Here is a 13993-nt window from a genome sequence, read left to right on the forward strand (position 1 = left end):
TTAGCGTTTGTTAGATTGTGAACGGTGCTTTAGTTGACGAGGAGGCGAACAACGGGAAGTCCTTGCGATAAGGGGTCCCAAGGCGACTCCTTTTCCGCGTTCCGCTCCGATTTCGTGCCCCGGATACGTCGAGCGAAAAATACAGGTTGCAACGCGTAATTCGCGCTCACTATCGGGATAGTTAATTAAAGACTGATTAAGGGCGACGCCTTATAGGAAGTACATGTCGTATAGACACTATCAACTTTGCATAAATTAAGCCACGGTCAGGCTTCCTTTATTAGACTCGTCACGTAAATTCTCTGATAGCGATTTCTAGTACCAAACTATTATTAAGCATAATAAAATTGCGAATAGTTTGTCACGATTCGTGACTAATTAATTTTCCGACGAATTAGATAATTAGAGTTGTGATATTGAACTTCTTGGATAATTAGTAATATCGTAATTAAAGAAAAAAGCTTGTTTCGTTAAAATATCGAATCGAATTTCTTTATAGCGTTACACCTGTCAAGAAATTTTTCTTCTCCAAAGATCTTTTACGTTGGAATAAGAACTCTATTCGAGTCACGTTCGAATCGCAGCTGTGTAATTAATAATCTTCAGTCGAGTCGATCTATCAGTGACCGATTCGACCCCGATACCACGTCGAACTTACATCGGATAATCGATACACCTTGTCCACGAAGTGGAAAGAATTGGGTCCAGATTGCAACGACGATAAAAAATAGAGCTGTGCACACGAGTGCACGAGGGTTGTTTTAACCCTTTACCGGTCCAGTGTCAAGGCAAATTCGTGGCCGATTTGATTACCAAAGGTGACAAATGATAAAGACATATCCTGAAGATAACTCTTTAATTTTTAAAATTTCAAGTTTCAATTGCAAATAAATATTAAATTCTATCGCTATATTTATCAAACTACAACGACGAAGCTGGTTTCATGAAAAGCCTTTAATAAATTACCGAATAAATTCACGTCAGGCTTGCAATTTCCGATGCAATTCTTCTTTTTTTACTCGTCTCATCTTCTACTTTACTTTAATTCATTTCGACAATGAAATATGCGCAAGTTTATCTAGGTAGGATAATTCATCTTTAAGAATATCCTCGAGTCATTAAAGCGACCTTAATCGACGATCCTTCGTCACGGAACGATTCCCAAGCGTACGTTTCAGGAATTTTGAACAGACCAATTTTGTTACTTATTTTAATAATCTTTGGTGCCATTTTTGGACCATTTGCTTCGCGGTTACGTCTATGATCGTCAGTTTCCCGTGGAAAATATTTTCGCCGCGTGTAAACGATTCTCGGGACGAAAAACGGTTATTTTTCTGGTGAAACCGATAAAAGAGGGGAAATGTGGTTCGAAGGGACAGCGGATAAGCGTTTTATGGGACACCAAACCCGTCGTTGATCCACGGACAGAGCCTAAATTTGGCGTTTCGGTGGTGAAATTCCTTTATCGAGGTAAAAAGAGTCGTGGCATCGGGTGCCCGGGACATTTCGTTCATCGAGAAACAGAGGGTACATCGATTCGTGAATAAACGCTGTTTCAACCCCTTTTGCAAGGTATTTTTTCCTTTCATTAGATTTTGTAAAAGTCTGTTCGTAAAATGAAAATTTTAATTCCTTTCTCGACATTTTATCTTTCTCCTTTCTTATATAATATAATTATAAAATTTTAAACACCCAGTTATCGTATCTTCCATTTTTTAAAATCCATAAAAACGTAGCCTTTTGTTAGGATTTTCTCGCAATATGAAAAACCATTGAAACTTCTAAGCTCTTCAGTGAATTTCTTTCGTTTAACGAACAGATGGCCGCAAATCCGATTTAACTCGGAAACTTCTCCAAGCCAGGGGATTGCAATTTATTTTGCAATCGTACGCTTTCGAATCACTGTTTAATCAAGTCGATACCGTGATACTTTAATTCCCATGGAAATACGTTTCGAACGACCATTTTAAAAGTTTTTGTTTGGGAACGTAAACGATGCAATGGTAATATCAAAGTAAATGCAATAATTTGCCATCAAGAATTTGAGTGTTTTAAAAAATCATATGAAAACTGACCGACAGTTTCTTATCTTCTGAACAAACATGAAATTTTCAATTCCAATCAATTTTAATCGCATCGCCTTCCAGCAGAAACTTATCGCGTTTCAATCATGATCTTCTCGCGAAGCGCGGAGCCGTATAATCCGCGCGCTTCGATTCGAATTCCACGGATCAAGCCTTAATACCCTCGCACTTCATCAAATCCCGCAAAACCTGTCGCAGATCAGGCTTCTTTTTTACAAAATAAACACCGATTCCACACAAATGCAGCCATTTAGTAAACCTTCACACTTACGCGAAGCTTGAAAATTTTCTTTGAAATCATCCATCATAAAAGAACATCAACTTCACACGGATTAAGCTGTTTGATAAACGTTCACGTTGATGCAAAGCTTTGAGATTGTCTTGCGAAAGCGAGAAATTTCATTTGAGCACATTGCAATCATTCACAATAAAGGAGCACTAATTTCACATAAATTAAGCCTTTAATTCATTTCAGCTAGCCGTTCTCGTTTCAAATTTATCAGAGTAAATAGAAAATTAATTGCTCAGAAATGAATAATAAGCTGAGATGAATTAATGACTATACAAGCTTTAAAAGCACCATAAAAACTACGTTCGAGAACGAAGAAACTCGCGTTTAATTTGCATGCTCTCCCACAAAATTACCCAAGATTATCCCTTTTGTCTCGAGGATAACACCAGGAAAGGTAATCGCGGTACGATAAGAAGGGTAGACGCGCGAAAAATTGAAGGAGCGTTCTCGCGGAGGTGCGCGAGGTACGACTTGGACAGTTCGGGGAAACTGTCGGCACTGTGACTCGCGTCGAGGGGTTTTCTACCCCCTAGTACCGCCACCTGAAACCGCAGGGGGGTCCTTCGGGAAGCGATCGGTTGTGTGGGTCGTATACGAGCCGACGCACACGGTTGCCTCCAGGAGCCGAAAGGCGTTTCCATGGCGATCGTAGCGCGCGTGCCGTGTTCGTCGACGCCGGTGCATGCGCATCCCCGAGCGTATTTACACTGGCAACAGGTTTTGCTTTGTAGCCCTGGAACACAGAGCTGGGATTCCCTGGATATGGACGATCGAGATCGATCGATCACCAGCAGCATTCGCGGAAATCCTCCCGGGCCGAACGGTCTTACCCTCCGCAAATTTTCAACGACAAGCGCGCGACTGCTCTTCAAATCCATTTGTTATTTCATTTAGATTCGATTGATACCCGGACGATTTTCACTAGAAACACAGAGATAACATAGAAAAATATCCTATCGATTGATCATTCGCTTTATCATATTCTTATTCGTTTAAAAAGAATTGAAATTTTGGAACATTGACAAATTTGGAGGTAAAATTCTCCATTTGTCGGAGGATACCGTAACAGGTAAGAAACGAGGCGGGGTGGGCGATGTCGAACCCTCGGGGCGTCTTCGTGACCGTGTCTTCGGGGAATAAACGAGGTCGAGGGGCTCGACGAGGATCGACCTTCGCGTTACAAGAATGCACCGTACCTCTCGATAGCGACGAAGCCGATTCCTCCTTGGCCTTGCGATTTATCGTCGCTCGATCGCCGCGACTTCGACCTCGTTATCACGATACACCGAGTTCATCTTCGTGCACGGACCATCGGTCCATTGATCGCGAAGAATAGACGATGAGAACGAAGGAAAGATGGTTCGGTAAGCTATGAATCATCCCCGACGGAGATTTTGTGCATTCTGACGTGTGCATCTTGTATGCATTCGAGAATACAATGCTTTGAAACTTTGAAACGATGAAGGAAAATTCAAACTTTGCAGAGATGATTTGGAATTGTTTAAATTGATCTTCTAAAATTAGCATTGCTTATTGTTGAAGTGTACGAGAATCCGAAAATGCCAGCTCGGGTACGAATTGCTCTGGTAATAATAGAATCACAAACAGTTTATGATGTTTATTTGTTCATTTGCAAGGAAATATTCGCTTCGACTGTTGAGGAAAATTAGGTAGATTGAAGCAGAGATACGTCAGCGTAAATTTCAATTACCGAAATTACCTGCGCTCATGTTTCTCTGTAAGTTTCTTCTCCAGTCCAACTTACGAAGGCTTAATGTTTAAAAGCTCTGGTAGAAAGTCATTTAATAGAGACCAACGAACAAGTACATCGATAACAAACTCTTCGCAAAAGAGAAGTTGAAGATTGAATTTCCATGAAATTGCCATACCGCAACCGGAAGCAGCTCCACAAAGGCAACGCGCACTCTTCGAATAACTTGATGCAATTCGCCGTGTAATTATTCACGAGGCGTGCTGTAGCTAAGAACCAAACAAAAGCCGCTTTTTCGCCAACTTTTATGGTAAAAAGCAGGTCGCACGTTTCGCTAAGGTTCCTTTGAACATCTTCATGAAAATTAAGATTGTTCGATCGCTCTTTTTTAATACTTTCATTATCTATGCTTTGTGCCATTCTTACGCTTCTTCGTAAATATAAGATGCATATAATAAAAATAGTTATAAATTCGACGAAATGTGCGATCGTCAAAGAGTTAAGAAGCGTCCAAAGCTTACAATAGCTATCTGACATCTTCAGCATCTCTATTCAAGAATTTTACTTCCATAAAAGTTGGCGTTGAAAGGTAAACTCTCAAACACGGGGATCGATATCACGAGCATAAGAAGGACGAAAAGAAGAAGAATTCTGATCGATCGCTGTCCGACAGCGAATTGACAAATTGCTCGGAAAACCCTCTATGGAAATCGTTCTATCGAGTTTTCCTGTTGAAACCACGAAAAAGCAGCGCTACTTTTTCAGCTCGGCCGACGATTTATATGATCCATCCAAGTTCCAGCTCGTTGCAACCACGAGATTTCCTTTTTTTTTCCTCTTCTTTTAGCAAGCTTTTTGATGTTTCCTCGACGAATTTGTAACTGGATGTTTCTGAAGAGAAACGAGTGACAAGTTACGAGAGAGGACTTTGCTGCGCGAAAGTCTCGGAGAAATGGCGAGCTATTTAACTTGTCCGGGTTTCTCGGTGATCAGAGGACCCTGTTTCATTTCTCAAGAGAGATAAAATGTCGGGGATCTTTGTGGAACAGACGGGTTATCAATGTGTTCGCAACGAGCCGTTTAACCCCTTCGCATTCACCGATATTTCAGAAACCAATTTTTATACTCTGGATATTTTCCGACTGATCAAATTCCATTCCATCATTAGAAGGGAATCTTTCTATTTTTTTTTTTAAGCGAATACAAGTAACAATACATCTGAGAATCGGGAAAATGGAATGAACGCGAGAATCGTTGTATACTTTTCAGCGGTCGTGTAAAAATGATCGTAGGAACGATGGAATTTCAGAAAACTCTCGACAGCAGAAATTCTCAAAATGTCAACGTGACGCAAGCATAATCGCGATAAAATAATTCACGGCGCGTTTTGCATACCAACGTTTTATACATGCCCCGTGCACGCGACTCTTAAGTCCCGTTTGCAATTAATACGTCCCGTTCGTTGGCGGACGCGCATAAATTTGCAAGCTTTCGCGTCGCTTTTTGTCGTCTTATCCGGTCCGGTTGAAAGCTCAGCCGTCTCAACGGGTGTATTTTTGCGGCGCGAAACACGACGGCCGCTTAATTAAATTGCTAATTCCTCTTGGTCGACTTCGTGCCGGTAGTAGGAACGACACGAATCGCGGGGAAATAGAGAAACGTTGTTGATGTATCTTGTGTATCTTGTGTATCTTCTGTTCTTCCTCTTACGTTTATCTAATTATTTTCATCGACAAGTGTGAAATCGCAATAATTATAAATTTTACAAAATATGCAGCCGACAAAATATTAGTATCCGGTAGCACATCAAATAACTAATTTCGAATCATAGACTGTCTGACAAAATTTCGTAACATAAAAGAACCATAAAATACGACTTGAAAAGCATTGAAATTACTACGGGGCTTCGTCTTTAAAGTTACATTGAAATATCGCGGATTGAAATTAATTTATTAAGAATAAACATTCCCGCGGTAAGAAACTTGTCGTTAAAGTTTCTTTTCTGTCGCAACAAGGAAACGGCAAATAACGAATGTTTGAATTAATCAACCTCGATCGGAGTTCCAAGAGTTTGTCATTCTCGAGTGGAACAGACGTTCCGTAAGCAATTTTTTTCTTTTTTTCAACTGAAAATACTTGCTCGAAGAGAAAGGCGGCGAGCCTTCGAGTACGAGTTCCATTTAATCAAAAAGTTTCCAGTTACGATGAAGCCACGCACCAAGAGACGCGAGACCAAGTGTGGACTGAAACTTTTATTATTAAAACTTGCCACTTTCATATAGGTAATTTCGCGAAATAGATGAGTGTTTATTGGTGGACAAATTGAACACTGTCGAGTGCTATAAATGAAAATTCAATTGATCACGAGATCACGATACGGTGTTTAAAAATTCACCAACGCCTTCGTTAATTATTGCGTAATCTAATGACGAACTGAGCTTAAGTTATCAGAAAGTATCAAGGGGATAAAATCAGGCAGAGGATCTAGTGTTCAGGTTTCAGGGTAGCCTATATTTTCCCACGGCTCTTAACTATGCAAAATGTACTCTGGATCGATCAGGCTTAAGTGTTAATTAGAAATCTCCAGACAAAGACTCGATTTTATATAAAGACGCGTTCAAGTCAGATTGAAAATTCTTGCATTTCTCGACTTATGAATATTCCAAGACAGCAGCGATATCTCTGTTTGATCCGATGGCTTCCTGCATCCATTATTCAACCGCGTCCACACGAAACAGAGTCCGAATAATGGAAGGATGTGTGCGAAATTGACCACATGACGGGTCGAGCTTTTTCGAACCGAATAAAACTTGGATTAAGAACGAGACGGTGCTGCTGTCGAGGATTATTTTGAAGTTTATCGATAAGCTTTTGTTAACGATGAAGTTAGAAATGATAGTGACAATGATGATTTCTTTCTTCGACAATGAAGGAAGGAATTATCCTCGATCACAGAGAGCCAATATTATCCGTGGCAACGTATTCAAATTACGCTTTCCCTTTGTCGACGTTTATTTGAGAATGCCCGTTGTTGTTCGACGTGGCCACGGTGTCAAAGGAACAACAATTTCAAAGCGTGATATTAATTGCCAGCAACCGTGTACACGGTGGAATTTCAAATTCGTTCTACCTTCTCTTTGTTGAGCGACGTAAATTGTTTCGGCACCATCGAGTTATTCGTCGCTGAATTTCGACCAGTGAATTAACGCGATCGATAAGAATTTTATATTACGCAAGGGGTTGCCAGTAAAAAAGAAATCGTTCTTGCGGAGAATTCATATTTCACACAGAAATCCTAACACGAGTGTTTGAAAAGAAAATTACAAAATCTCAGAGCTTGCTGATGTATATAAAAAGTTATATCGAGACACTCAATTACGAACGGAAACCTTTTCGCAATCGAACCGAAAGAAACCTGAAAGCCGAAGGGAAAATAAAAGACTTCTTTCTTTTATTTTCCCTCAACGATCATCAATGAAAATCTCCATAGAAATAGATCCCAACGAAATTCAAAGTTCCATCTCCTTTGATTTTTCTCTTGGAAAAGAACAATTCGCGCCCGTCCGTCGTTGGAAAATTTCCAACTAGCAGAAACCATTCATTCAACGTGTCTCCTCTTCACCGATAAAAACCTCTTCGGTGCTTCATTCTTTTTCCCTTCTTTCTTTCTTTACTTTCGCCAACTGTACTTGTTTCTTTGAACGGCAACTGCTCGTTACACGATAACCCGGTATTTTATATCCGAGCATTATTTAAATCGTCGTTTGCCAACAATCGTGGGATATTCGCGTGACAGGTTCGTTAAGCGTGGAATTTTGCGCGAAACGAGAATCCCTTTGAGCATAGCACACGCTCTTGAACGCTCTTTATTATTCTTGTCGTCGCTTTAAAATTGCGCTCCATTTCTGACGAGCGTTGTTCTACGCGCTATTTCCTCTTGTAACATGCTCTCCTCTTATCATCCTGTCTCGTTTAACGTCTCTTATTGTACTGTTTTTTACATCAACCCTATTATATTCTACTTTCTTCTTAACTCTCTTTCTTCCCGCTAATATTCCGTCCACTGATTTTCTTAATTCGTCCTTTTGTTTTTACGAAAGTCGTTCAATTCCTTTTGTATTTCTCTCTTTAGTTTCGTTGATAGTGTGCGCTCGTACGAATTATATTCTACACGCAGAGGGGACAGAGTGGTTAAAGGCTGCTATCGGACGTCCCACTGCGAACGAACCCCGGGGGCCGGAGTTTATTAGCTCAACCCCCGGTTCAGCGATGGCAACGACCCTCTATAACGCGCGAACAAATGATCTTCCATTTGAATTACATTCACACAAAACGTTGCCTAATTAAGTGTAACATAATTCGAATAAGATTGTTAATTGTAAAGTAAAAATTTCTGAAAAATAGAAATCGAATTCATAATCCCTTTCATGGTAGAATTCAAGAAATTCTAGAGCAAAATGCAATGAAAATGAACAAATTTAAGCACGATTGTATTAATTATTCGTTTCGCGGACGTTTCGAAGCTTTTGCTACCCAATTCCGAACCTCACCCCGAGGCACCTCCAGTTCCCCCTCAGACACACGAAGAAAACACGAGGCAGTGTTGATCGTGGTGTGACGCTGAAACGAAACGTGTTATTCTCCTCTACTACGATGAAAGAGAGGAGGAAAGGGAAAAACGAACGACAAGGAAGCGAAAGAGGAAGAGCTTATTTGCAGTGCGCGAGCGGTCAGATGACTCGGTTCGAGCCACCCTCGACCCCGTCGACAGATGTTGGATGTTCCCCTGACACGGGTCCGTCCACGGGCCTCCCACTTGCTTCTGGTGTGCTCTTTTCAAAATGGCAGAGGTGCCACGTTCAAGGACAAGCTACTACGATGTCTTCTTTTCGAAACACGATATTCGATAATTCTGAAGGGAATGAAAAATACATTGGACGAAAATCGATGTTACCTTTGAAGGAACCTTCGGATTACATCGTAGAGATTCTATGCTCGCTGTAGGGAAAATTTAGATTTAAATTTTATAGGAAATCTATGGATAACATTTGAACAGAGCGTATAAAACGCATATTAAATGTAATCAAATATTATACTTTTATATCCCTAATGTAATGTACAAAGTAAATGTGAATCGCAATCATAATCATTCTGTAATACCCACGCATACGGGACGGTTCTTAAAATGAAGAAAAATGGAAAGGTTTCTGGTCGAGATAAGACGCGACATGCTGTCGCGGACGTTTCGCTTCGCGACAAAGAATTTAATGTGTCGCGGTTAATGCACCGTCGTCGTACACTTCCTCGAATTTCCAATGTAAATCCCGAGCAGCCGAGACTTACGTAAATTCCCGCTGTAAATCCCGTGGGGGCTGTTACATAAATCGCGAACGCAGCTTCATCGTAACGAGTCGGTTACAAGCGAAAAAATTATGTAACCCGCGCTCGAATTCGTGCGATGGAAAGCGAACCATCAACGTTTTTTGCCGATCTTCGATTTCTATGTACACAACGAGCATCTTTCTTTGTGATTTTTATCATTGATCTAGCATTCGATTCACGATCGATCGTTCATTTTTGATGAGTTACGTAACGAGGTGTATTCAGAAGTTCTGCCAGAGGAGAAAGTGGGCAAGAGATTGGGATCGATGATGATGACAATAAAAATGTGAAAGTTTATTCTATTCTTTTAATAGGTTTCGAATCATTATTTCATTGACTGAAAGGATTTATTTAAAATAGAATCCACAGTCTTTTTATTCTAAAAATAATGTTTGAATCTTAGGCTTAATGAAGGCTTAATGAGTTTTTAAATTAATCATCACGTTTTTTTGTGTTTCGGGGTCTTCTTTGATATCGTCGATATTCCACACGATCCTGCCACCAGTGATTATATAAATTCATTGTTCGCCACGCTTTCCAATGCAACTTCGTCGAGCAACGCGCTATTCGAAGATTACATAAGGTACTAAGTCGTATGTTTCAATGATTTGAAAGTGATGAGCCTTCGTACGAAAAGAAACTTTGCGATCACGATATGCTATCGTTTCTTTTCTTTTAACGAAATGACCTAATAGATATTTATGCGAAGGTGCTTTCTATTTTTTCAATATTTTGACTGGTAGTAATTTTTCAATTAATTGTTAAAATATGAAATGAAAGATTTTGGAAACAAAAGATTCCTCTCGAATCAGATGAAATTGAAAGCATAGCCTCACGAACATACGCGAGGTAAACTGAATAATGCAGCATGTGCCGTGCAGTTTTGCCTGAAAATTTGCAAATGAAACATGTTTGTCGGTGGAAATATGTTCGAAAGTCCTCAAAGCTGCAGACCACATGCTGTTATGTTGCAGACCTTGCAACAGAGAAACGTCAGTCAGATATAAACACGAAGTTTCGTATCCAAATTCTCCAATAAACTCGTGCAATATACGATTTTACGTAGCAATATGTTTGTGCAAAAATATGGGTTACATATCCAGAAAAAAGGAAAGAGAAAAAATGGTACTGTAACGACCTATATTTTCCCCTTGGGAAGTTTGAAGTTTCGAGGCTTTTGTGCATCATTGACACTAAAAATTTGTTTTTAAATTCACTATCAGGCATACTGTCCGAACGAAATGAATCCGTAGCTATTTTCTAATATTCTATAAAATAGAATGGACAAATTTTGCAGCCGTAAAAATTGAAATTTATTCTATATAAAATTAAAGAACATTTAATTATAAAAAAAGGGCAACGGTAAGGCTCGACATCCGCGATAAAGCGAGGCTCAAAATTTCCTGTAGTCGTTCTTCAAAGGGAAATAAAAATGTCTACAATTCCAAACAAGTATCGTCCACGCGAATGGACATATGTATGTGCAAAATCGAAATGATTCGAGACAAGACAGGGACAAATAAGAACGAAACTCGTTCGTTTCGAGCGATCGTAGCTCGCTAACGAGCTCGTAGAAGCTCGTTTAGAATTTCTCGGGCAGGATCGAGAGCGCCTTCTTCGTCAATGCGACCTTAAACTCGTTATCGTCTGTCTCATATCGGATCTCCCTTTCTTGGATTACCATTTGCCCCGCGGTCTCAAAGGACTTTACAAACGATTCAGGAGCAATTTTACTTCTTTAACCTCTTCGCTGAGCGTGATTGTTTTCTGTGGAAAATATAATGCCTCGTCCTGCGAGGAATATTGATGAGAACGTTTCTTCATTTAGAGTTCTTCAGGTACAGTTTATTTATACACGAAACTGTTATTAATTCATATCGTAAGGTGAATCGTCGTCTCATTTATATTCTGTATTTTATTAGAAATTCAATTGGGATCGATTATTTTTAATTAAATAAATGAAACAATTTGCGAATCTGGATTTTTGGTCAAATTTAGAAGATAGAATGTTAATCTAAATATTGCATTCCGAAAAATTAATATTTCCAATGGTTCGAGATTAAATATCCGAATGATTATCGAAGGGGGATTCAGAATTTACAAATGGCTGCAAATTAAACGAGAAATCACGCGAGATTGAATCGAAGACCATAAGGGAACGGGGTGGTGATTTTTTGTTGGTATCCCGGGGGACGGCGCTTCGATGAAAGCAAATCGACATAAATATTGATAATCGTCCAAGCCGTACACGAGACGTAGGAAGAAAAAGGAAAGAGAAAGAAGTACGTGACCAGAATAACGAGCACGCTTCGTGCTTTCGTGTATGCGCGAGCAAAAAGATCGAAAAGCGATTCGAGCAACACTCTGCTGGGTCGTCTCGAATCGGCCGCAAGTTTGCCGCAGAAACCGCAGCCAGGATTCATCGTCGAAAAAACGGCAGAGTTAGGAGGATTAGGTGGATGGAGTTTGCAGCTACTCACGAGAAACTAACTTCCATCGGCTGAAATTTATGAATAAATTTCGTCTGAAACTTTATGAATTATTCACTGCTGCCGGTGGATCCTTTTTTCTGCGGTTGATTTAAAGATGACTGTAATTGAGTGTTGATGGTCTTTGTTGAAGGAAAATGAAAACTTGAGAGAGTTAATTTTTTCATGATACACGCTGAAAATTTAACGAATCACAATCAAAATAGTAATAAAATTAGAAGAAAATTACGGACATTAATTTGATGGTCAACCTTTAATTAAGAAAGTCTCGATCGGGTTCTGCTGTTTAGTCGAGGGAACGTGGGTGCAGTCTGTCGACAAATATTTACCTCCTAGAAAATGCACAAAGGGTAAATCGGATTAGCGACTGCTGTGCACGGTATGCACTAACGGAACCTTCTTCTAAAACGATCTCTAATGCGTTTGTGTCCTTCGGAAGAGGTTTATTCGTGGTTCGTTCCAGTCAAGAAAATGCAAGGTGCATTTTCTGCTGCATAAGCACAGTTTATAAGTCACTGAAACGGTGTTTGAGTTATTTGATAGTTCAGAGTAGGAAACAAATTTAAAAGAAACTGAAACAGCTTCAAATTTTTTAAAGAAAATTCTCAAGAAGAATAAAAAATTAATTATGAATATCGAGTTTCTCATTGGTCGCAATCTCGTGGGAAACGAGGATGTTCATATAATTTCGCGGCTCCGTTTGGAATGCCACGATCGTACGAGTGTATTTGTTCGAGCAGACGACGAGACATGCTCTGAATGCAACGAAGGTGCAATAAAGCTAATTGATCGGTCAGATTGGCGACGTTCCAATTACTCGTCGCTGTCGTTCGCTCGGTCTCATCCTCTTACAAGTTAGATCGACCAAAGACGATTCGTTAAACCACAATCTTCTTACCACCTGGTTCCTTTGACCATCTCGGCTAAGCCTTCAACTTACGAGATACCCGGGTAGACAAGAATTATACAAGTAATTACAGGAAAATTCGAAACAGTGGAAATATTCTGTGGTCGTGATCCCAAATCATGATTGCGGCCGATTAGAGTGCAAGAGTTTGGCTAGATCGAATGTACACCCATCGCTCACCCCTGTAGAAGGGTAGAACAAGAAGGGAAAAAGAGGAGAAAGTTCGTATATGCCTCGTCATTCGGTTCAGCCCCACTTGGCTTTGTCAGCTTGCTGATTTATTATTCTCTGCCCCTTTCGCAGTCAACCCTCGACAGGCTGGTAAAACCGCGGTAGCCCTCGGGTCACTTTTGACCCATGTCTTGAGTTTCGGCAAGGAAGCAGTTATCGCTATTCGAATCGCGGAACATCAATTTTGAAAACTTGTTTAATTCATTAACTTCTACTGCCGTGTAGACAAACGCGAATGGCAATTTTGATGATACCATTATTGAAAATCTGGATTCCAAAATTCGTAACTTTAAAGTTCAATGTTAAAATTGAAACTCACTTTGCGTAACCAGGATGGAAGCAATTGATCGGGAGGTCGGTTAATAGCCCGGCACAGGTGCTACCTGAAATTACCTAATAATGGCCGATCTGCCAATCAAGTTTTGCAAGTTTCTAATTTGCGGCTAGCTCGAGCCACCGTTTCTGAAACGCGGAACTATGGCAGCCAGACACGAGACCCATAAGCCACGTCTTATTAACCCATTTGATCCTCGTTCAGACACGAAAAGTTTCATTTCGTTTTCATTCGATTATTCGAGCACAGAACGTTGCAATTTTCATCGAGCATACCACGAATAAAAACAATGGAACATTCATTAACGTGTATTACTGCGAGTGATTCAAAGGCCAGCGAAGAGTATCCGAGTGTAAACGCGACACTTTAAATAGAACGAAGCTCGATCAAGCGAGAAGATCAACTCTCGCACGACTGAACAGTTTTGTCTTCGGTGAAAAATTAGAATATTATGAAGATAATTGATTGATTGACGCGTCGGTTTTATTAAAAAATATATGAAATAATTGCAAGAAAGGTCAAAAATCAAAGGATTCATTATTCCTTGATGGTTCTGGCTTCCT

General features: G+C 40.0%; 1 protein-coding gene and 1 long non-coding RNA gene across 4 annotated transcripts in view; one reads left to right on the plus strand and one right to left on the minus strand.

Moving 5' to 3' along the window:
* Positions 1–13993, plus strand: part of LOC143308267 (uncharacterized) — a 118112-nt gene that overhangs the window by 31558 nt on the left and 72561 nt on the right. The window lies entirely within an intron of this gene.
* LOC117605314 (ras-related protein Rab-37) overlaps positions 1–13993 on the minus strand; it is a 55747-nt gene that overhangs the window by 23498 nt on the left and 18256 nt on the right. The window contains exon 1 of one of the 2 annotated variants that reach the window (XM_034326503.2): positions 2730–2875. The exons of the other annotated variant lie outside the window; for it this stretch is intronic. The gene's annotated coding sequence lies outside the window, so the exon portion shown is untranslated. Of the gene's footprint in view, positions 1–2729; positions 2876–13993 lie in introns of those variants that run through there. 2 annotated transcript variants of the gene reach the window in all.

This window comes from Osmia lignaria, chromosome 3, assembly GCF_051020975.1.
Source record: "Osmia lignaria lignaria isolate PbOS001 chromosome 3, iyOsmLign1, whole genome shotgun sequence".
NCBI classification, from domain to species: Eukaryota; Metazoa; Arthropoda; class Insecta; order Hymenoptera; family Megachilidae; genus Osmia; species Osmia lignaria.